The sequence below is a fragment of the Monodon monoceros genome, unplaced genomic scaffold (genome assembly GCF_005190385.1).
Source record: "Monodon monoceros isolate NGI ecotype Baffin Bay Population unplaced genomic scaffold, NGI_Narwhal_1 Super_Scaffold_17, whole genome shotgun sequence".
Classification (NCBI taxonomy): Eukaryota; Metazoa; Chordata; class Mammalia; order Artiodactyla; family Monodontidae; genus Monodon; species Monodon monoceros.
This window is the reverse complement of record NW_021703773.1, coordinates 20,319,861-20,339,999: the sequence shown is the minus strand read 5'-3', so window position 1 is coordinate 20,339,999 and position 20,139 is coordinate 20,319,861. Positions and strand designations below refer to the sequence as shown.

Sequence of the window (20,139 nt, the reverse complement as noted above, 5' to 3'; positions counted from 1 at the left end):
ATCAGAAAAGATTGAAAAGAAAGTGGAAACAGAATTTTAAAAGGTATTAATAATTGATACCCGGCTAGTGCCTCTCCTCTTCCTTATTACTTTCATAAATTACATTTATCTTTGCTTGTGTAACAACGAGCATTAGTCTTCTCCTAGGCTAGGTTGGTGCACAGTAGTTGAATGAACATTCTTGTAACACTTAGGCAATTTCATAATCTGTCCTGTTAAATTAATGTAACTTTAGTGAGCTTTACAATTTGAACGTGTTCTGTGTCCTGTTTTTAATTTTTATAACAAAGAACTGTCACTTCACTACTGGGAAGTAGTGAAGTGAAACTCTTTTTGTTTTGATGACTGGGGAAAGAAATAGGGGTAGTATTTCAACTGTTAGACACAGTACATCTTTCTGGCCAGACACCAAAGGACATTACTGTGAGGTTTTGACAGACTTGTTACATTATTAAAGTCCATCTCTTTCCCAGGAGCACACACCATTACAACAATCATCTCTGTGGGAGAGCCCTTCTTCCTGTTTTTGGCTGGAGGCACCCTTGCATCTTTGAAACTATTATTTTATTTGTTAGTCAGAAGCTCCCTAAAGAGCTAGCAGCTTTCCCTATGGTGTTTGAGAGTTGACCTTGAGCAATTTTTATGACATATTATTTAATAATCTTTAAGGGCGTGCTTTGTTCATTTTTTTTATCTAATATTCACATTGAAACTAAAACCTAGAAATGAATGACAGGAAGGGGAAATTTAAATTTAAATGAGGGCCCAAATTTAGCTCTTTGCACTCAGTTTAAATTATTTTTCGTAGCAGAAGTGTTATTTTGTATGAATTTTCTTAAGTTTTCCCTTCCTCTTTCCAGGTGTGGATTAAAGCTTTGTATAAAAATTAAAGTTCAACTTGAATTAACAAACAATAATGGTAAGTCATTAATTTAAAAATTATAAATATAATTTTAAGACCTACACATTAAGTATATTTTATCCTTATATCCACCTAACATTTATCTATAACATGAATAAAAGGAGACTGTATATAATGTTCACATGTTACTATATTTTATGTACTAGGGAATTTAGAATTAGATCTGGATGTTTTCAGAAAACTAGCTAAATCCCTAACCGAAATGAGCACTCTAAGCAATGTAGCTAAGCATTATCACTCCATGTTACACAGGCTGGTTATATGATAGAAAGCATGCAAATTATTGAAATAGGTGGAAAAGGCAATGGAAGATATAGCTGCTAGGTATACATCAACTTGATTCAGAACTCAGAGAACCAAAACCGAAGAAACAGAAGAACTGGGTGTAGGAGGACATCTGGATATTTAGTATTCTATGCAAAAACATTTAGATCCTTTATTTTCCCTTTTCTTTTGGCCTTTGTTTTAGAGAGTCCTAAAATCAATTCTCTGGAATACATAAGTGGTCCACATTCATATTCTTTTCAAATAATCTCTTTTTTAACTTTAAATTTTAACTTTTAATGCTATAGACCAGCACTGTCCAATAGAACTTTCTGCAATAATAGAAATTTTCTATATCCACACCGCCTAGTAAGGTAACCACTAGCCACATGTTGGTTATTGGACAGCAGAAATGTGACTAGTGTGACTGAGGAGCCGAAGTTTCATTTCTATCTACTTTTAATTCATTTAAATTGAATAGCCACATGTGGCTAACAGCCTCCATATTAGCGTAGCTGTAGACTATTCAAAGTATCAATTTGCCAGTGTTTAAGAGTAGCTGAAGTGTAAGATGTTTCTTGATTACACAAGGATAATTTTTTGAAAAAAAAAATTAAGAACTTTTTGTCGTACATGCATTGAACTAATTTTAAAGTATTTTTGGAGTAGCATATATAAATATATATTGAATATACATATTCATACCTACATATATATGTTTATATACATATAAACAAGAAAGAGTTTGTAAGACTTGGTTATATAGTAATATACAAAAACTAAAGAAGTTGCTATAAAGTTGCATGGCTAAAAAATACATGCTGTTGTCAGTGAGTACTAGTACATATCTAGCAATGAAACACAACAAATTTAATTCAAAAGTAAGTCCCACCATACTTGCAATACCAAAAAGCACAGGTGGTACTGAATTTTAATGAATCTTGGTAACTAAAACATAAGGCACTATAAAATAAATTCAACTGAATTTCTCTGAAGGTAACCATAATTCTTGAAGACAGCTTACCAAAAAGCAGCAGTAACTATACAGAAAATACTTATTTTGAAGAAAAGTCAATGTCATGCTCTGGCATTCAGAAAGGTAAATATATCATTGATTACTCTTGATATTATATACCTACTAACAGGTGAACAAGAGGAATAAATAGATGATCTAAAGTGTTAATAAAGGGGCTTCCCTGGTGGTGCAGTGGTTGGGAGTCCGCCTGCCGATGCAGGGGACGCGGGTTCGTGACCCAGTCGGGGAGGATCCCACATGCTGCGGAGTGGCTGGGCCCATGAGCCATGGCCTCTGAGCCTGCGCGTCCGGAGCCTGTGCTCCGCAACGGGAGAGGCCCGTGCAAAAAAAAATAAAATAAAGTGTTAATAAAATAACTCAAATTTTATCTCTAATCAGCCTTGTGAAATAAGACTTACTGTTCAGTTTTAAGAAAATGATATGACCAATAAGCTCTGAAATTCCTGTTTTTGACGTGATGGTACGTGGTGCTTCTCGCCATCACTAGCGATAGTGTATCCTCCCACCTTTTATCTTTTTTTTTTTTTTCTTTTTTTTTGCGGTACGCGGGCCTCACACTGTTGTGGCCTTTCCCGTTGCGGAGCGCAGGCTCCGGATGCGCAGGCTCAGCGGCCATGGCTTACGGGCCCAGCCGCTCCGTGGCATGTGGGATCTTCCTGGACCGGGGCACGAACCCGCGTCCCCTGCATCGGCAGGCGGACTCTCAACCACTGCACCACCAGGGAAGCCCCCACCTTTTATCTTTGATGCTGAGCCTTTCCTTGTTAATATTTGCTCTTCAGATACATAATATTTTGGGGAGAAATAGATCTTATTTACTGGGAGATATATAAATGTATAGATTTTCACATATACCTAATGCGTCAATCAAGGTCTAAACATTACTGTAGGTTTGCATGTGTATATGTGTGAAGGGTACATTTGGGAAAAGGAAGGTAGAAAGTGTTTAATCTGCTAGAATCATGAGTTAAATGTTGCAGGTCTGAATCCAGTTACAAATGCTATTATAATGAGGAGCAAAATCCAAGACAATGTGATAAGTTGTACTTAACAATTATTAATTGAACCAAGCAGAATCTTAAGCTACATTTGGAACAGTGAGATGCTAGTTCCTGTAGCTCTGAATATATTTCTTGATTGCTGCTAAATCTATAACCGTAGTTTAAAAGGATGATAAAGAATTACTTGTTCGTTCTTTCAACCATTAGTTTAAAATTTCTTTACAAGTGTGTGCATTGAAAAGAAACACAAATCAAGTAGTCAGGAGATTGTGTTATTTTTTTTTTTGACTCTTCCCCTTTATATCTCTGTGATCTACAACAAATAATGTTATCGGATCTCAGTTTCCATATCCATAAAATGAGAAAATGATATAGATGTTCTCTATGACACATTTAATTACAAAGTAATTCTCAGGGATGAGAGGGACAAAGCATTATACAAGCAGTACTATTTCCAGAAAAGGCATTTGTATTAGTTTGCTACGGCTGATCTAACAAATTACCACAAATTGGGTAGTTTAAAATCATAGAAACTTATTCTCTCATATAGTTCTAAGGCTGGGAATTGGAAATAGAGATGTAGGCAGGGCCACGCACGCTCTCTCTGAAGGTTCTAGGGGAAGATCCTTCCTTGCCTCTCCCTAACCTCTGATGATTGGTGGCAATCCTTGGTGTCCTGTGGCTCGTAAATGCATCATTCTAATCTCTGTCTCTGTCTTCTTCTCCCCTGGCTGTCAGCGTCTCTGTGTCCAAATTTCTCTCTTCTTACAAGAATATCATTCCAATCCAGTATGACCTTATCTTAACTTGATCACATCTGCAAAGACCCTGTTTGTAAATAAGGTTGCCTTCACAGGTATTGGGGTCTAAGAATTGAACATATCCTTTGGGAGACACAGTTCAACCCACAGGAACACCAGAAGGTACAGTCTATTTCTGTTGAAGGAGGCCCGAGTCTCAAAGTAGTGATAAAATCCTGAGATCTAGACACATGGAGGGAAGAAAAATGGACGCACAATATGAATATATCTTATATCTTTCAATGCACACATACATAGACATACACTGGCATTCATTGTGAACGCTAGGAATATGAAGTAAAAACAGAAAACCCCATTTTAGTTTTTTAAAAAATCAACTCATTTCCTTGGAAAGGCATGAAGGAGGTCTCAACAGGAGAAGCCGGCTTGAAGAGCCCCAGAGCCTCCACAAGGTTATCTTTAATTTGGATTCACCACAGGCCCATGTCTGCCCTTAGCCTTGAATTCTCAGAGATTGGGATCTTATTAGTATTTCAGAATTGTTAGGACTCACGTGTGCAACCTCAGGTTAGTGCAGTTTAAGGGAAGTGAACATAGTAATACCACATCCCTGTTCATTTCCAGTAACATCCCTCACAGCCAAGCTGCCCAGAACTCACAGTCGTTGTTTAGATAGTCTCATCCTATAGGAAGCTACATGGCAGCCAGGCACGTACCTGAGTCACCTGTTCGAATGTTTAAGGACATTGGGTTTTGCTAGTCAGGTGCCTCTATCTCCACAATAGGTAGGTATTTGTTTAAGTGCTCTAGATACTCGAGTCAACCTGAGCTATCTTTAGAAAATTTAATGATTTGGACCAAATAACCACATAGAGTATAATTTCAGGATTAGAATAAACATCTTTTTCTCAGTGCTTTCTGAAATTATACCTGTGGGTGAGGGAGGGTAAGTTAGTTTGCTGGGGGAGGGGAGGGGAGGGAAGGCCCAATAAATTATATCAAAATCCCGGATGAGGGACCAAGACTAAGCACATACATGTTTTCCTCCCGGCTTCTGTACATCCAGTTCTTTCTCTCAGTGGATGTCAGAGAGATAAGGATTCCTGAAGCAAAGTAGAAATACATATTTGCACAATCCTCATGATTCAGAGATTCGCTTTTTTCGAATTCGCCTACTCGCTAAAATGTATTTGTAATCTCCACATCAATACGTGTGGTACTCTCGTAGGCATCTGCAGACACATCATTTGCAGAGCAGCAAAACATCTGAGTCCATCTGCGCATATGTTCCCAACTGAAGTGAAACAAGGCGACGCTCTGCCTTCATGTTTCTTCTCTCACACTGAACACCAGTGTTGTTTTCATGGTCTGTTTAGTGCCACATTTTCCTCATTTTTAATTTTTTTTTTTTTTGGTTGGTGATCTTTCTGTTTAAAATGGCCCCCAAACATTGGGCTGAAGTGCATTCTAGTATTCCTAAGAGCAGAGTTGCTGTGTCATAAAGAGAAAATCCGTGTGTTAGATAAACTTCATGTGGGCATGAGTCATAGTGCTGTTGGCTCTGAGCTCAACATTAATAAATCAACAGTGTACATTGAATAGGGTGTCTGTAAACAGAAACACACATAATACAAGGCTATGTATTGATTAGGTGACAAAAGTGTGACCACAGGCTCTCAGGAGACTAACCTTGTATTTCTCTTAGAGCAACGGTTCAGATTCCCTAATTCAGTGTTTAAAATGACTGTATAGGACAAAACTTCCATGAGTAATGAGAACTAGTGGCATATATATGTGTGTGTGTGCATATATACATATATATATATATATATATACACAAAAAAAGAAGTTGAGCTCCTACCTTACACCATATACAAAAATTAAGTCAAAATGGATCAAAAACCTAAGTGGAAGAGCTAAAACTTATTAAAACTCTTGGAATAAAACTTAAGGGAGAATCTTCATGACATTGGATTTGGCAATGATTTCTGGATATGACACCAAAAGCACAGGCAACACAATGAAAAATAGATAATTGGGCTGCATCAAACTTTTAAAACTCTGCATCAAAATACACAGTCAATAGAGTGAAAAGACAACACATGGAATGGAAAATATATTTGCAAGTCATATATTTGATAGGGGTCAATATCCAGAATACATGAAAACTCCTATACTCAGCAACAAGAAATAAACAACTAAGATTTAAAAATGGGCAAAGAACTTGAATAGACATTTCTCCAAAGAAGATATACATATGGCCAATAAGCACACGAGAAGATGCTCAACGTCACTAAGGGAAACATCATATAAGGGAAAATGCAAATCAGATCACAATGAGACACCCCCTCATGCCCACTCGGATGGTTATAATTTTTTTAAAAAGCAGAAAATAGGTGGTGAGAATACAGAAAATTTGAACACTTGTACATTGTTGGTGAGAATGTAAAATGGTGCAGTCACTGTAGAAGACAATATAACAGTTCCTGAAAAAATTAAGAATTATCATATGATCCAGCAATTCTACTTCTTGGCATATACCTAAAGAAATGAAAGCAGAATCTTGAAGAGATGTCTGTATACATGATTATATCAGCATTATATACAGTAGCCGAAGGAAGCAACCCAAGTGTCCCTCAACAAATGGTTAAAATGTGGCATATACATACAATGGACTATTATTCAGCCTTAAAAAGAAAGTTTGACACATGCTGTAACATGGATGAAGCCTGAGGACATTAGGCTAAGTGAAATATTCCATCACAAAAAGATAAATATTGCATAATTCCACTTATATAAGGCACTTAGAGTATTCAAATTCATAGAGACAAAAAGTAGATTGGTGGTTTCTAGGGACTGAGGGGAGGGGAAAATGGGGTGTTATTGTTTAATAGGGTCAGTTTCAGTTTTGAAAGATAGAGTTCTAGAAATGGATAATGGTGATTAAGTACAATGTGAAAGTGCTTAATACTACTTAACTGTACACTCAAAAATGGTTAACATGGCAAATTTTATGTTAGGGGTATTTAGCCACAATTAAAAAAAAACATGGCTTACTATAGTGGAATTTAACACTATAGTACATTCTTTTTTAAAAATTTTTATTGGAGTATAGTTGATTTACAATGTTGTCTTACTTTTTGCTGTACAGCAAAGTGAGTCAGTTATGCATATTCATATATCCACTCTTTTTTAGATTCTTTTCCCATGTAGGTCATTACATAGTATTGATACATTCTTATTTTGTTATTTTAACCAATAAAACTGCTCAGTTTCAATGGCATGTAACTGATAAGAGCATGGAGTGGAAAATTTTTTAAATCTATAAAATCTAATGTTTTATATAAATGTTTTCCAGAGGAAAATAAAATTACTTTAAAGGAAAAAACTCTTAAGAAGTTTGAAAGAAATGACACATTTCCTTTTAAGAATAAATGACATTGGCTTACTTTATTCCTAACACACTGGGTTCTGAGAATAAGATCCAGTGTTTTAGGAAGGCTTAGGTGTTTGAGAAAAAAACTTTCTGCCGTAATCTGCCATTCATAGAGGATTTTAAGAAAGGTAGTACACTACTTCTTTCAAAACACACACATAACATATTCACACACACATTAAGAGCAGCTGTGAAGTTCTTGGAGCTGAAAAGATAAAACAAGAATGTCCTAACGCTTTTTTTTCAGTTCACACCTTTATGGCCTCAATTTGCATTTGCATCTGCAAATGGCTTGTTTTGGGAAAAAAGTTTGTATGCTCAACTGTTTATTTTGCATATTTCGATTCATATTGGGCATACATAGCAGCCAGTGCATGGTACGTGACTGTTACTCAGGAGCTGATATTTGCAAGTTTTATATGTTAAATGAATGTCCCTTTGGTCCACTGGTTACCTTTCTGCTCAGTCATGAAACTCTGGTAACAGTGAAGGGGTGACCTCTGTGGACTGAGTTAAGAGTGGCGTGGGTATGGAATGCTTTCTTATCTTCAGTGATTGCAGGTGAAGGGCCTCTGGGAAGACTTTTTCTCAGGTTACAGACTATGCTTTAGTAGTTCGCAGAATGATCTGAGGTGTGGGAGAAGAAAGCCAGCCAGAGCCTCTATAACTGTACTTATGCCAATGTATTACTTCACAGCTTCAAGATGAGGCCCTGAAGGCACTTTTTTAGGAAAGCACAGTATAGTGGAAAGAACAGGGTCTTTGATGACAGACAGCTCAGAATTTGAATTTGGCTCCTTTAAAGACTTTGTGACCTTAGCTCAGTTAATTAACCTCACTGATCTTCAGGCTCTTTAAGTTGGAAATGACAAGACCTATACTTGGAAGATTATGGTGTAAATTAAGAGAAATGATATATGAAAATCAGGTGAAGTGCTTGGCATGTAGGATGTGCTCAGTAAATGATAGTTGATATTGTCATTTTAATTCGATTCCTATTGAGCTTGACAAGGATCTCTAGGGAAGGTAAGATGTTCTTTGGGAGTTCAAAAAAGACCCCTCACACTTGAGGGATGAGCGAATCACAAAGGAGACTTCAGCTCTTTAATCCCTATTGCGGTGAGCCACCAAACAGAGATTCGATTGATTTCGAGCTTCTAATTACAATCTGAGAGCTTTGGAAGCATGCCGAAACAAGATGGAAAAATTCAGAGACCACACTCTGTGACACTAGGTTCATCTCAAAGATGAAATACAAATTCCTGGAGGGCAGACTGAAGGCTGTCGGTATCAACATTATTTTTATTCACAGCTTTCCTGTGTTGAGTGAAATACACCCTGTTAATTGAACAGGCTTGAGTTCCTGGGGAAACCTCAGAATGAATTACTCATGTTTTTGCTACTACAGCTGCATGGAGATATAAACTTACAGCTTTACACGAAATCTGCTAGAGAGATTTAAAATTTATCAATCCTCTTAGCTTTGATGTTTTTAAGACCACAAAAAAAATGACCCATCTCGGAGAAACTTGCTTATTACAATTCAGTATTTAGACATGGCAGGAGCTCATTCACGTGGAATTTATTTCACATTACATTTGGGGCATGCATGAGATTTAAAAGCAATGTTTTTTCTCTGAAGTACCCACTACAAAAGATATATCACACATACTCAGGTTATTTAAAACTCAGCAAGGGGAATATCAACAGATTTTTCTCCAAGAATACTCTCTGATCAGCTGGGGAAATAAAATCTTTCTTATGAAAAGCAACGAATTGAAACAGTTCTGGTGCATTAAAGCCTAGGGGTACCTGTCCTGTTTGGTTGGAATTTTTGGCAGCTTCAAATATAGAGGTAGTGTTTATATAGGTGTATATGTATATGAATGTTATTTTTGCCTTTATGAATGGTTTTCTGACTTAGACACCTTCAGTGCATTTAGGAATATTTATGAAAGAAGAAAATAACTTTGTGATTCTTTTTTTGGCTTGGGTTATTTATGTATCAATCAATAATCCCTCAATTGTAAGTAAATGAAATCAAACTAATGCTGTTTTTCTTAGAAAAGAAATTTATAGGCTCTTCAACTGGGACATTCCAGGGATGACTAGCTTCAGATATGGTATGATCTGATTCAAAATTATCATCAAGAATGCCTTTTCTCCAGGGAATCCTTGTGCACTGTTGGTGGGAATGTAATTTGGTGCAGCCATTATGGAACACAGTATGGAGGTTCCTCAAAATATGAAAAATAGAACTACCTTATGATCCAGCAAGTCATTCCTGGGTATATATCCAAAGAAAATGAAAACAGGATACAAAAAGATATCTGCACTCCCAGGTTCATTATTCACAACAGCTAAGGCAAGGAAACAACCTAAGTGTCCATCAATGGATGAGTAGATAAAGAAGATGTGGGATATATATATATATCACACAATGGAATATTATTCAGCCATGAGAAAGGAGGAAACCCTGCTATTTGTGTCAACATAGATGTACCCTGAAGACATTATGCTAAGTGAAATAAGCCAGATAAAGAAAGACAAATACTGCATGGTATCACTTATATGTGGAATCTAAAAAAGAAAAAAACAGTCAAATTCATAGAAACAGAGAGCAGAAAAGTTGTTGCCAAGGGCTGGGGTGGGTATGGAATGGAGAAAGGTTGGTAAAGGGAGGGAGCAAACTTTCAGCTATAAGACAAGATTTTTTTTTTAAAGGTAAATATGTAAATATGTGTGGTGATGAATGTGTTAATTAACTAGATGGGAGGAATCCTTTCACCATGTACACTTGAAGTATCTTACAATTTTATGTGGTAATTGAACCTCAAAAAAGGTAAACAAATGCTTTCCCCCCTCCACTCTTAATACATATCAATACATATACATATACATGTATGTATCTTACTGGTTTTGTTTCTCAGAACAGAGTCAAGAGTAGAGGGGCAAAACGCACTCATTTTTTGTTTTTGTTTTTGTATATGTTCTTATGTATGCTGAGAGAGAGAGAGAGTGGAAGGAGTTGAGACATTTGTCCTATTCCCCAGGGAACATTGGTGGTATTTCCTGTTTTCCAAATGCCACATTGTTTCACTCTTCCTTTCTTTGCCTATGTTCTACCTTCTCTTTGCCTTCCCTTTTGTCTTGGTAGTCCCTATACAACCCTCAAAACTTATCTCCTCTCAGAATCCTTTGCTGATTTGTAGGTCTTAGTTTTTTCAGGTTTCGTGTTTCCACCGTACTCTGTGCATGCCCCTATTAAACCTTTCTGCAAACATGAACTCTCTGATTGCCCAGCGGGTAGGGACATGCTATCTCCAGTGCCCAGCAAAGGCCTAACCTTTAGTTATCATTATTTTTTTGGATGAAGGAGTGAATGGAAGTAATGTACAATAGGTCATTTACTTATTTCCACATTCTTTGAAGGAACCGAGTTACATAAAATTTATCTGAATTGATTAATACAATTAATTGATACAGATCTAGTTGGATTGTGGCTGAGAAAGTCATCACACGGGAAAATCTTCAATACTCTCTGAGTTCTAGACAGAATGACTGGACCAACAGGTTTCTGAATCCAGTTCTCTGTCGTGATTTTTCTCCTGAGGGGCTCAGTCACAGAAAACTGTCTTGTTATAACCAATCTTGTCTTAACTTGCTCTTTGGCATGATTTTTCCTTTTGGGAGAAATAAAATGGTAATAAATAAATAAAAAATATTATCTGAAGACTGTCAATAATAAAACCTGAAAAAGTAGACTAATTGGTTCCCTTAATTCAGTTTCTGAGCTGTGAAATAGGCCTAAACTAACCATCAAATTGACTACCAAGATAATACTTCTACCTCTAGATCTATGACACTCTAGCTCTGTAGCACTAATTCAGTGTCCTGTATTATTACTCTAACATCTTTTGATCTCTGTCTCTAGATCTGTGTCCCTAACTCAGCATCCTGTGTTATTACAAAAACCCCCAATAGTCTGCCTCCCTCTGACCTAAACGTCCTCAAGTGTACACTCCACATTGCTTCCACGTTTGGCTTTCCATTACCCTTCACTGGAGAGATGAGAATGATTCTCAAAACATCTGAAGGGCCTTCACTTAGTCTCAGATCAAGTTAGCTGGGATTCAAACTCAGGTCTTTCCAGATAAAAAGCACCTGTTATTTTAAGAATAACAGTCCTATGTTCTAACATCATAAATAGAAAAGACTCTTAATTTGCCTTCAAACTTAACACTTCTGAAACTTCATATTAAAAATTCTGATGTGATGAAGTACAAAGACATGTTGAGTGTTTAGAACATGGAGTTACTAAGCTCTGGGCAAGTCATTTAACCCCTCTGAATTTCAGTCTATTATAAAAAGTAGAAAAAATAAAGCCTGCCTTGCTAATTTGTGAAGATTAAATGAGATAAAGTTAACTTCTTTGTTTCATTCCTTCCGGGAGTTTGGATGAACGGCACTCTGGTGCCATAAAATCCACTGCTCAGAAGTACCATCCTCCATATATTACAAATGAGAATTCCTCTTGAGTAGAACACCAGAAGTACTTTAGGGTATAAACAGCCACCAACTGGAGGGTTAAAGATTACTTTTCGTATTCTCATGGGCAAATTATTGTAATCACGTGAATATCTCCGAATGGAATGTTTTATAATGAACAAGAAGAGGATAATTGGGAGACTGGGTTCCTGGTGGAGGGGAAACTGATTTCTTTGGGACTAACATCTGGGTGTTTTGTGTTGGTCATGAAGGAGAGAAGAGAGAGTGAAAGAGAGGATTTCATGGAGAAATCTGACAGGACCAGGACAGGGCTCTGCCTACATTGCATTTGTCCAGGGCTTGGGGGGTGACCAGCACCATCAGAGCTGTGCACGCTGCCCTTAGCCCCCTCTCTGCACAGCAGCCACCCCCTGGTTGTAATGGCAATGGAAGGGGGACAGGGACTGCTTTCTCTCAATGATGTTCTCTGTACAAACTGGTTCAGGGACCTGCTGTCCACACTCTCGACTTCAAGTCAGTGTTCGCCTCTCTCCTCTCCTTTCCCCTTGCAGGATATTTGGTCCTGCCCCAAACATCTATAAGACACTTGGTTCATGCCAGTAGGCCCTTGATATTTATTTGGTCCTATCCAAAATGTCCATAAGACATTTGATCCATTTGCTTGATAAATAGTGGTACCCAAAACACTAATTTCTCACATGCTATTTTAGTTGTGATTGTTTGGGCTGAAGTGTTCTCATGAAGGAAGCCAGACTCAATGTGATTTTTTTTGTCCTCTTCCTAGGACATTTATTTTGTCCTGTTCCTAGGACCATAGTGGTTACACCTGGAGGAGATCTCTAGTTCAACTTCCCATTTTACAGGCAGCAAGGAAACTCTTGACCATGGAATGAAGTGAATGGTTCTGGACAGATCATGTCCATAGTCCAGATCTGCTGGCCTTTCCCATATGCCAGTGACCTTCCCTATATGATGCTGCTATGTTGATGGGGCTTCAAGACCAATAACTTGTCTGTCATGAAAATAGCCAGGTTGGATATGCTAAAACTTTATTTCAGTTTCCATTTGGCAAGAGTTGTGAAAATCTTAACTGAAACGGTACTATTAAACAAGGCTCCAACTCTCTCCATCCAACAAATTTGAAGCTATTTCATTAGGGCTACTACTGAACTTATTCAGGAAACCTAGTCAGCAATAACGAACCTGACTGATCAGTGGAATATGAGTTTTACTGCTGTGTGGAGACATGGTTTTATGGTGCTGTCAGGGAAAATCAGATCTAATTGGGAAATGAGTGACTTATAATCCTCCCTGCATCATTTCTGCCGTCCATTAAGGCGCCAAGCCAGAGACTGCTTCCTCTCAGACTCAATCTGATTTTTAAACCTTTCCTGGATTTCTTGTTTCCCTTAGATCCTACATCTGACATAAACCTAATGCATCTAGCGTATTTTTTGGCTCCCTAACAGTTCCTGAGAAATTCCGTTCTTTATTTTATTTTATTTTTTTGGCTGAAGGTTGTGAAAAGATAAAAAATGGGGTGGGGGGAGACATTTATACCATGTATTTTAGATGGCTGATTCACATTGCTAGGCTGGGTCCACACATGTAGAAGGAAGAGAGACATCAATCAATAATTCAACACTAAAAATGTAATCCTATTTCAATTATATGATGCTTTAGCCAGAGTAGATCTGACTCGTAGATGAGGACTCCAACTGTTCCTCGTCCTGAGAGCCTGGAAGTTGTTGATGAAGCCTCCACTTGTGTACATGGGGCATTACTGCTGCAGCCATGAAATGAGTGGGAGGAAACATAGGAAAACAGGTCCATTTCCCACACTCTGTCCTCTGTGTGTTCACATCAAAGTGGGTCTCATATCAAAGTGTATGTGCTCCTGAGAAGGGCAGGATTATCAAAATGTCCCTTTCCTCTGGCATGCTACATCCTCAGATGGCTTCTTTTGTGCCTCCTCCAAGTCCAGTCACTCTCACACCAGTGGACCAGAAAATTAGGCTCATTTCTTTTGGAACCCGTTGTTTCCCGCTGTGTCGACATATGCTACGCTATGCTGCATTTTACGGTCTATTTTACATCAAGATATTTCTAAACATTTATGCCCTGATTCATATGTTTTGTGTTGGAAAAGTATGATGGCTGCATCGTGTTGATGGAAATCATTGCTAAGAGACACAAAACCTGATTTCAAATTTTGGACAATAAATCTGACCATCTAATTAGCCTTGGACAATGCAAAAATCTTTGGGTAGGAAAGTAATGTTTTATTCTGATGTGGAGCAGCTGAACATGTTTTATAATCAAGTGGGAACAAAAGAGAGACTTCCAAGTGTGTCTGGAAAAGAAGCAGATTTTTTTTACACAATCAGACTCCAAGGAGAACCTCCCAGAACAGACATGGTCATCCCCAGAGATTTTGAAGTTACTCGCAGCAGCCAGGTGGAAAACAGGGCTTCTTATTTGGGAAATGCACTTAAACACCTTCTGATGTAAGAAACAGGCAAGGACATTTCTCCCAATCTGACACATACTCTTGGAAGCGGCAAAGGGACCTCTGCAAAATGCAGGTGATGGGAGTCAAATCCGAATGAAATACCAGGTCTGGGAAAACAAAGCCAAGAACTGAAACATTCGGGAAATGGAAAGTGCCCATGCAGATCCTTCATGAAGTTAGAATTGACTATTAAAATTAGAGCTGAATGGAGATAAACCAAATGCTTTGTAAGAATTTTGATATGTGATTTAAAAATTTTTTATATTACAGTATAAAAGGGACAATAAAAGCAATAAAAGAACATTTTCCTCCTCAGTAGAATCACACCAGACTTTTTTTTAAAAAAATAAAAACCACTATCAAATTAAACAGCAAAACAAAGCAAGTAGGATTGAGAACTATCATCTTAGGAGGTAGAATTTTTAAGCTAGACATTAGTAGTATGAAAATAAATTGGAAAATAAAGCAAGTGGTTCTGAAAAGCCCTTTCTGGGGTTGCAAGAACTTAACTCCAGTTTCAGCTCTACTAAAGAAGTTACTTTGTGATCTTTGTCATATCACTTAATTTTTTTAAGTCCAAGTTTCCTTATCTACAAAATGAGGATATTAGACCCAGTGCCTTCCAGCTCTAGTATTTCTCTGATTTTTGAGATGTTAAATCAAACAAATATTGGCTCAAATTTAAGGAATCTGATATAAAAACTTTTTAGGAGAATAGGGTAGGAAGGTTGGCCTAAACTATTCAGAAATCTGCCTTCATATTTACACATAATTTTTAAAGTGTAAATTAAAAACTCATGAAGAGTAAGAAGTTGTTAGAAATTATTTAACTCATTAAATTCACACTAATTATGAATTAATGTGTGCTGGTGTAAATGAACTACCAGCTGAACAAATACCCCACATGTTTACAAATATTAAATGGTGGAAATATTTCTTCAAACAGACTAAAGAATCAAAAGAATATCTAAAACTAAGTGGATAATGCTATAGTTTCTGCAGTCTCTCAGTCTTAGTACAGAACAAAGGACTTATGGTGAGGAATGTGTCCTCAAAGATAACCTAAATTTAAGGCAAAGTTTACCAAAGAGATGGAGGAACTACAAAGCAAGATTTTTTTAAAGTTCAGTAGAAATGTCCTCATTATTAACTTCTCTGACACTGATAGTATTCACGTCACCTCAAACCCTTGACTTGAATATGTGCTTGATTAGTACATACTAGAAACATTGATACTAAATGACTTTCCACCTGAGGCTTTTTGTTTTCCCTCTTCAGTGAACCGGTCTGTAAATATGTGGATGTGGGAGCTGTTTTGCTAGGTTTTTGCTTCTTCCTCTAACTCAGCAAATAAAGTTTAACTTTAAATGTGTCCTTACACATTTTTATTAAGCATATGAAAATCTTCCTGGCACAGTTTTCTGACCAGGAGAAGCACTTTTTCTTTAATTCTGATTTTTTTTTTCCTCCCATTTGAAGGGAGATTCATAGGTGTAGCAGCGCTGGACTTTCTTTGCCCCCGGTGGAGCAGCTTATCTGACTGGTGAGTTTGGAGAGATCTAGAATTTTCTCTTAAAAAGAAGCTTGGCTACCGAAGGCATTACCTTTAACTCTGTTCCTTCAAGCTTCCAGTGTTCTGGTGGTTGCCTGTGCCGGATGGATAAGTCTGTTTAAAACTGTAATTCAGTTTTAGGAGCCCCACTTTCCTCCTGAGTTAAGCCATATCCTTCAGCCTAAACTGTCCACAATAAAGGCAAAAATTTGGTCCCCACCTACCTTACTCTTTTGTATTATTTCTTAGTTGGTTAAGAAGACAGTAGATTTTTTTTTAATTGGATCCCCTTAATTATTCCTTAAAGTATGTATATACTCCTTTGTGAAAAATTGGAAAATAAGAAAGATGAAAAAGTCTTAGTAGATATCCAGTTGTCTAATCTTTATGGCCATGCTGTGAATACAGACTAACACTCCAGATGAATTTTGAAGGATTAAGAAAGGACACCTACTTCTCTATTGACTGTCCTCGTATAATGCAATTTGGTAAATAGGAACTATGGAATCAGCCAGACTTGAGTTTAAATACTGACACTATAACTTAACAACTATACAGTGCTGGAGATTCCTCTTAATCTGAACTTCAATTTTTTTCAACAGTAAAATGAGAAGAATAATAACCAGTCCATAATTAAATAAATGTATATGAGGAGATCAATAAATATTAGTCCAAATTTCTCCTCCTACAGGTACTCCTTTTCATCAAATAAATTGTATAAAATTTATTTATGAACTGTATGATCATATTTTGGAAAATATTTTCTAATGAAAGCATTCTTGGGAATGATATATAATATGACAAATATAAAAACAGGAAAATATTTACATGAAGCACGTATTACAGAAAATATAAGTTTGTCTAATTGAAGGAGTTATCATGCTTTTTTGTAAAATTTGCAAGGCAAAAATAAAAATCATCTCCAAACTTCATTCTTGTGGAAAAAAGTTGATTGGAATAATGCTTTCAAGTGCACAGCTCTTTGATGTTCAAAGACTCCTTACAATTAAAGAGTGTCCTTTCTCCTTTCTGTAACCAGTCTTGTTCATTAGAATATCTTGAATGATTTGAGTTCCCCTGAAAGGACTGCCGAGATGATCTGGAACAATCCTAAAAAATCTCTAGTCCCCAAAAAAAAAAAAAAAAAAAATCTCTAGTCCCTCAGAAGAGCTAGTTGCCCGTGGGAAACTTGATCCCTTCTATTCACCTAAATTCAGACATGCTCAACTTTGCTGTGCATCAAAAACACCTATGAATGTTTCTTCAAAATACATACCACCAGAGATTCTGATTCAGACATTCTGGGATGGGCTATGAGTATGGATAATTTTTTTTTAATTCTCTACAGAGAATTATGAGAAATAAAATTTGAGAACCACTGCTGGAAGTTTTTCAGGTCCTATTGGGTAAACTCAAGTCCAGGAGAATCCCACAGTGATCATCAAATAGCATCCTGAATTCTTGGAGGAACCCAGAACTAATCTTATTTGACTAATTTCTATAGGATATATGCCAAGGCTCACTGCCATCTCTGCAAATTATGGGGTATACCAGGCTAGATTTTCCCTATCTAGTATCCAAGAGACAAATCCAGAACTAACTTTTTTTTCCTGGTATGTAAAGAGTAACACAACTGCAGTTTGACTTGATTCACTTATTTGACTCCATCAGTCACCATTGCTATTAAATTTTTTCCTGAAACTTCTCAGCAAAATGTTAAATGGAACTCAAGAATGCCATAAATGTTCCTTGATCACTTACCAATAATACTCTGTTCTTTCAGTTATAGACAGGATTTAGGTTCTCTTATTCTCACGTGGTCTACTTTGCACCTGGATAAAATTTGGTTGGAGGTGGTGGAGGCTTATTCAGAGTCTTTCTCCAGATTCGATTTATATCCTATAGGATTTAGACCTACAAAGAATTCACCAGAGTGGTAAAACAAGTAAGGAAACAGCACATTTGATGAGCTCATGAGAGGGACCTGATACTGCCTGGCAGTTTGGATTGAGGGAAAATGATAAGGGTTCCCTTTCCAGGGTAGGATGTGGTTGTCCCATCTCGCTGCTGACTGCAGATGCCACTCTAGGTGGTGGCCCTTCAGGGAACTATGACTAACTGAGCAAGGTTGTTCTCTGTTGTGCTTTTGGAAGAACAACTGGGTATGGTCGCTATGTTTAAAGAGCACATCTGTTTGGTCCAAGTGCCAGTGTCTGTCCATAACTACACCCACAGTTTAGATCCGTAATCCATTTAATTTCTGATTTAAACACATTCTCTGACTCTTAGAGAAAGACTGTGCCCGGGGAGAAGAAAATTACCAGAGCGTCCCCCCTCCACCAAAACCTTTAGGCAACAGAGGACTTCTACTTGTTTAGCGCATGACTTTAGAAAAACCCCCAAAGCTTGAAAATACTAATTTTTTCATTAAAGTGGCAGGAAATTCAAACCCAGAGTTTTAAACAGTGGTTTGCACATACTATTAAAAGCTCTGTAAGAAGCAACTTTTGGAAGCAGGATGAAACCTAATTATAGAAGTTCTTTGCCATAGCTGTTTCTATTTACATCTTCAAAACCACAGAAGCAAATATTGTAGACTTTCCTAACACATCAGCATCTTCTCGTCCTTAGGTTTCTGACTTCTTTGAAGCTGCTCTTAAATCTTTCCATTGAAATCACATTGTGGTTGAATATTCCCAGTTCAAGGACAATTTCAGTTTATAGTTTGTAGTCCAAGTGAAGTACTCTTTCCTTAAAATACTGAATTTCAAGACACTTACACTCAAAGCAGACTAAAGAGCAAAGCCATTGTACCCAGGGTGCATGTTATCCAGGCTGTTTCGTGTGCAATTAATCTTTTTGTGATTGCTTGCTTCATCAGTAGCAACAAAACGCAGAAGAAACATAGTCAAGAACATGAAATATCTGTTATGTTGTGATCTTTCCCACCACCAAATGCAGGGATAACATTTGGGATGATTTTTAAGAAAAATAAAATTTTGAAAGTGAAAGTAACCGTCCAGAGCAAAAAATTTCAAGATATTGCAACGTCCAGCTGAATTGGATGTTTTTGTTCCAGTTTAAGAAGGCTCTGTAGCCAGCTTACCTGGTGGCAAGTGACTCAGTTGGCCTGGAGAGTTGACTGATTACGAAAGTCATTCTCTCCAGCGCGCAGCCCCACAGACACACCCAAATGATCCTGAATTAATTGGTACCCACCTACACCGTGATTTCCAGTCTTGGCTGCACATTAGGATCACCTGGGGAGCTTTGAACCCTCCCTATGCCAGGTAATTAAATCAGACCAATTAAATTACAATCTCTGGGGGTGTGGTCCAGTCATGAGTGCCTTTTAAAATGTCCCAGGTGATTACAGTGGGCAGCCAAGATTGTAAAACTCTCTGTCTAGAGAGCATCCGGCTGTGAGGCTCTGATTGCTTTGGCATTTCTATTTTTCATTTTACCCAGAATGGGGTAATAGGTGCCTAGGGCTCCCAGAAAGTTTTCCATGTTTAAAAAATCCCTGAATTGGCCAAACAAACTTATAGAAAGTGAGCAAAACACAAAACATATGTCTACCAAAGATTTGTAATCTCATAAATCTCAATTTTGTAATTTTGCATTTTTCTAAAAGCAAGTTATATTGATATTATAGAACTAATTATAAAGAATTTAATTCACAGTTCCTTTGGGATTGTGGGAGAAAAGATATTCTTTAAAAAATATTTTTAATTGAAGTATAGTTGATTTAGAATGTTGTAAAGTTTCTGGTATACAGCAAAGTGATTCAGTTTCTGGTGTACAGCAAAGTGATTTAGTTACATATATATATTCTTTCTCGTATTCTTTTTCATTATGGTTTACTACAAGATATTGAATGTAGTGCCCTGTGCTATAAAGTAGGACCTTGTTTTTTATCTATTTTGTATATAGTAGTTTGTATCTGCTAATCCCAAATTCCTAATTTATCCCCCCACCCTCTTTCCTGCTTGGTAACCATATGTTTGTTTTCTATGTCTGAGTCTATTTCTAGTTTGTAAATAAGTTCATTTGTATGGTATTTTATATTGCACATATAAGTGATAACATATGGTATCTGTCTTTTTCTTACTTCACTTAGTATGGTAATCTCTAGGTCCATCCCTG

At 37.2% G+C, this 20,139-nt stretch overlaps 1 long non-coding RNA gene across 1 annotated transcript; it reads left to right on the top strand.

Moving 5' to 3' along the window:
• The first annotated feature begins 888 nt into the window (after positions 1-888).
• On the top strand, positions 889-15,980 carry LOC114897460. Its single transcript, XR_003794139.1, has 3 exons — positions 889-919; positions 2,183-2,285; positions 15,921-15,980. It is a non-coding gene; the product is annotated as an uncharacterized LOC114897460 (long non-coding RNA).
• The last annotated feature ends 4,159 nt before the right edge of the window (positions 15,981-20,139 follow it).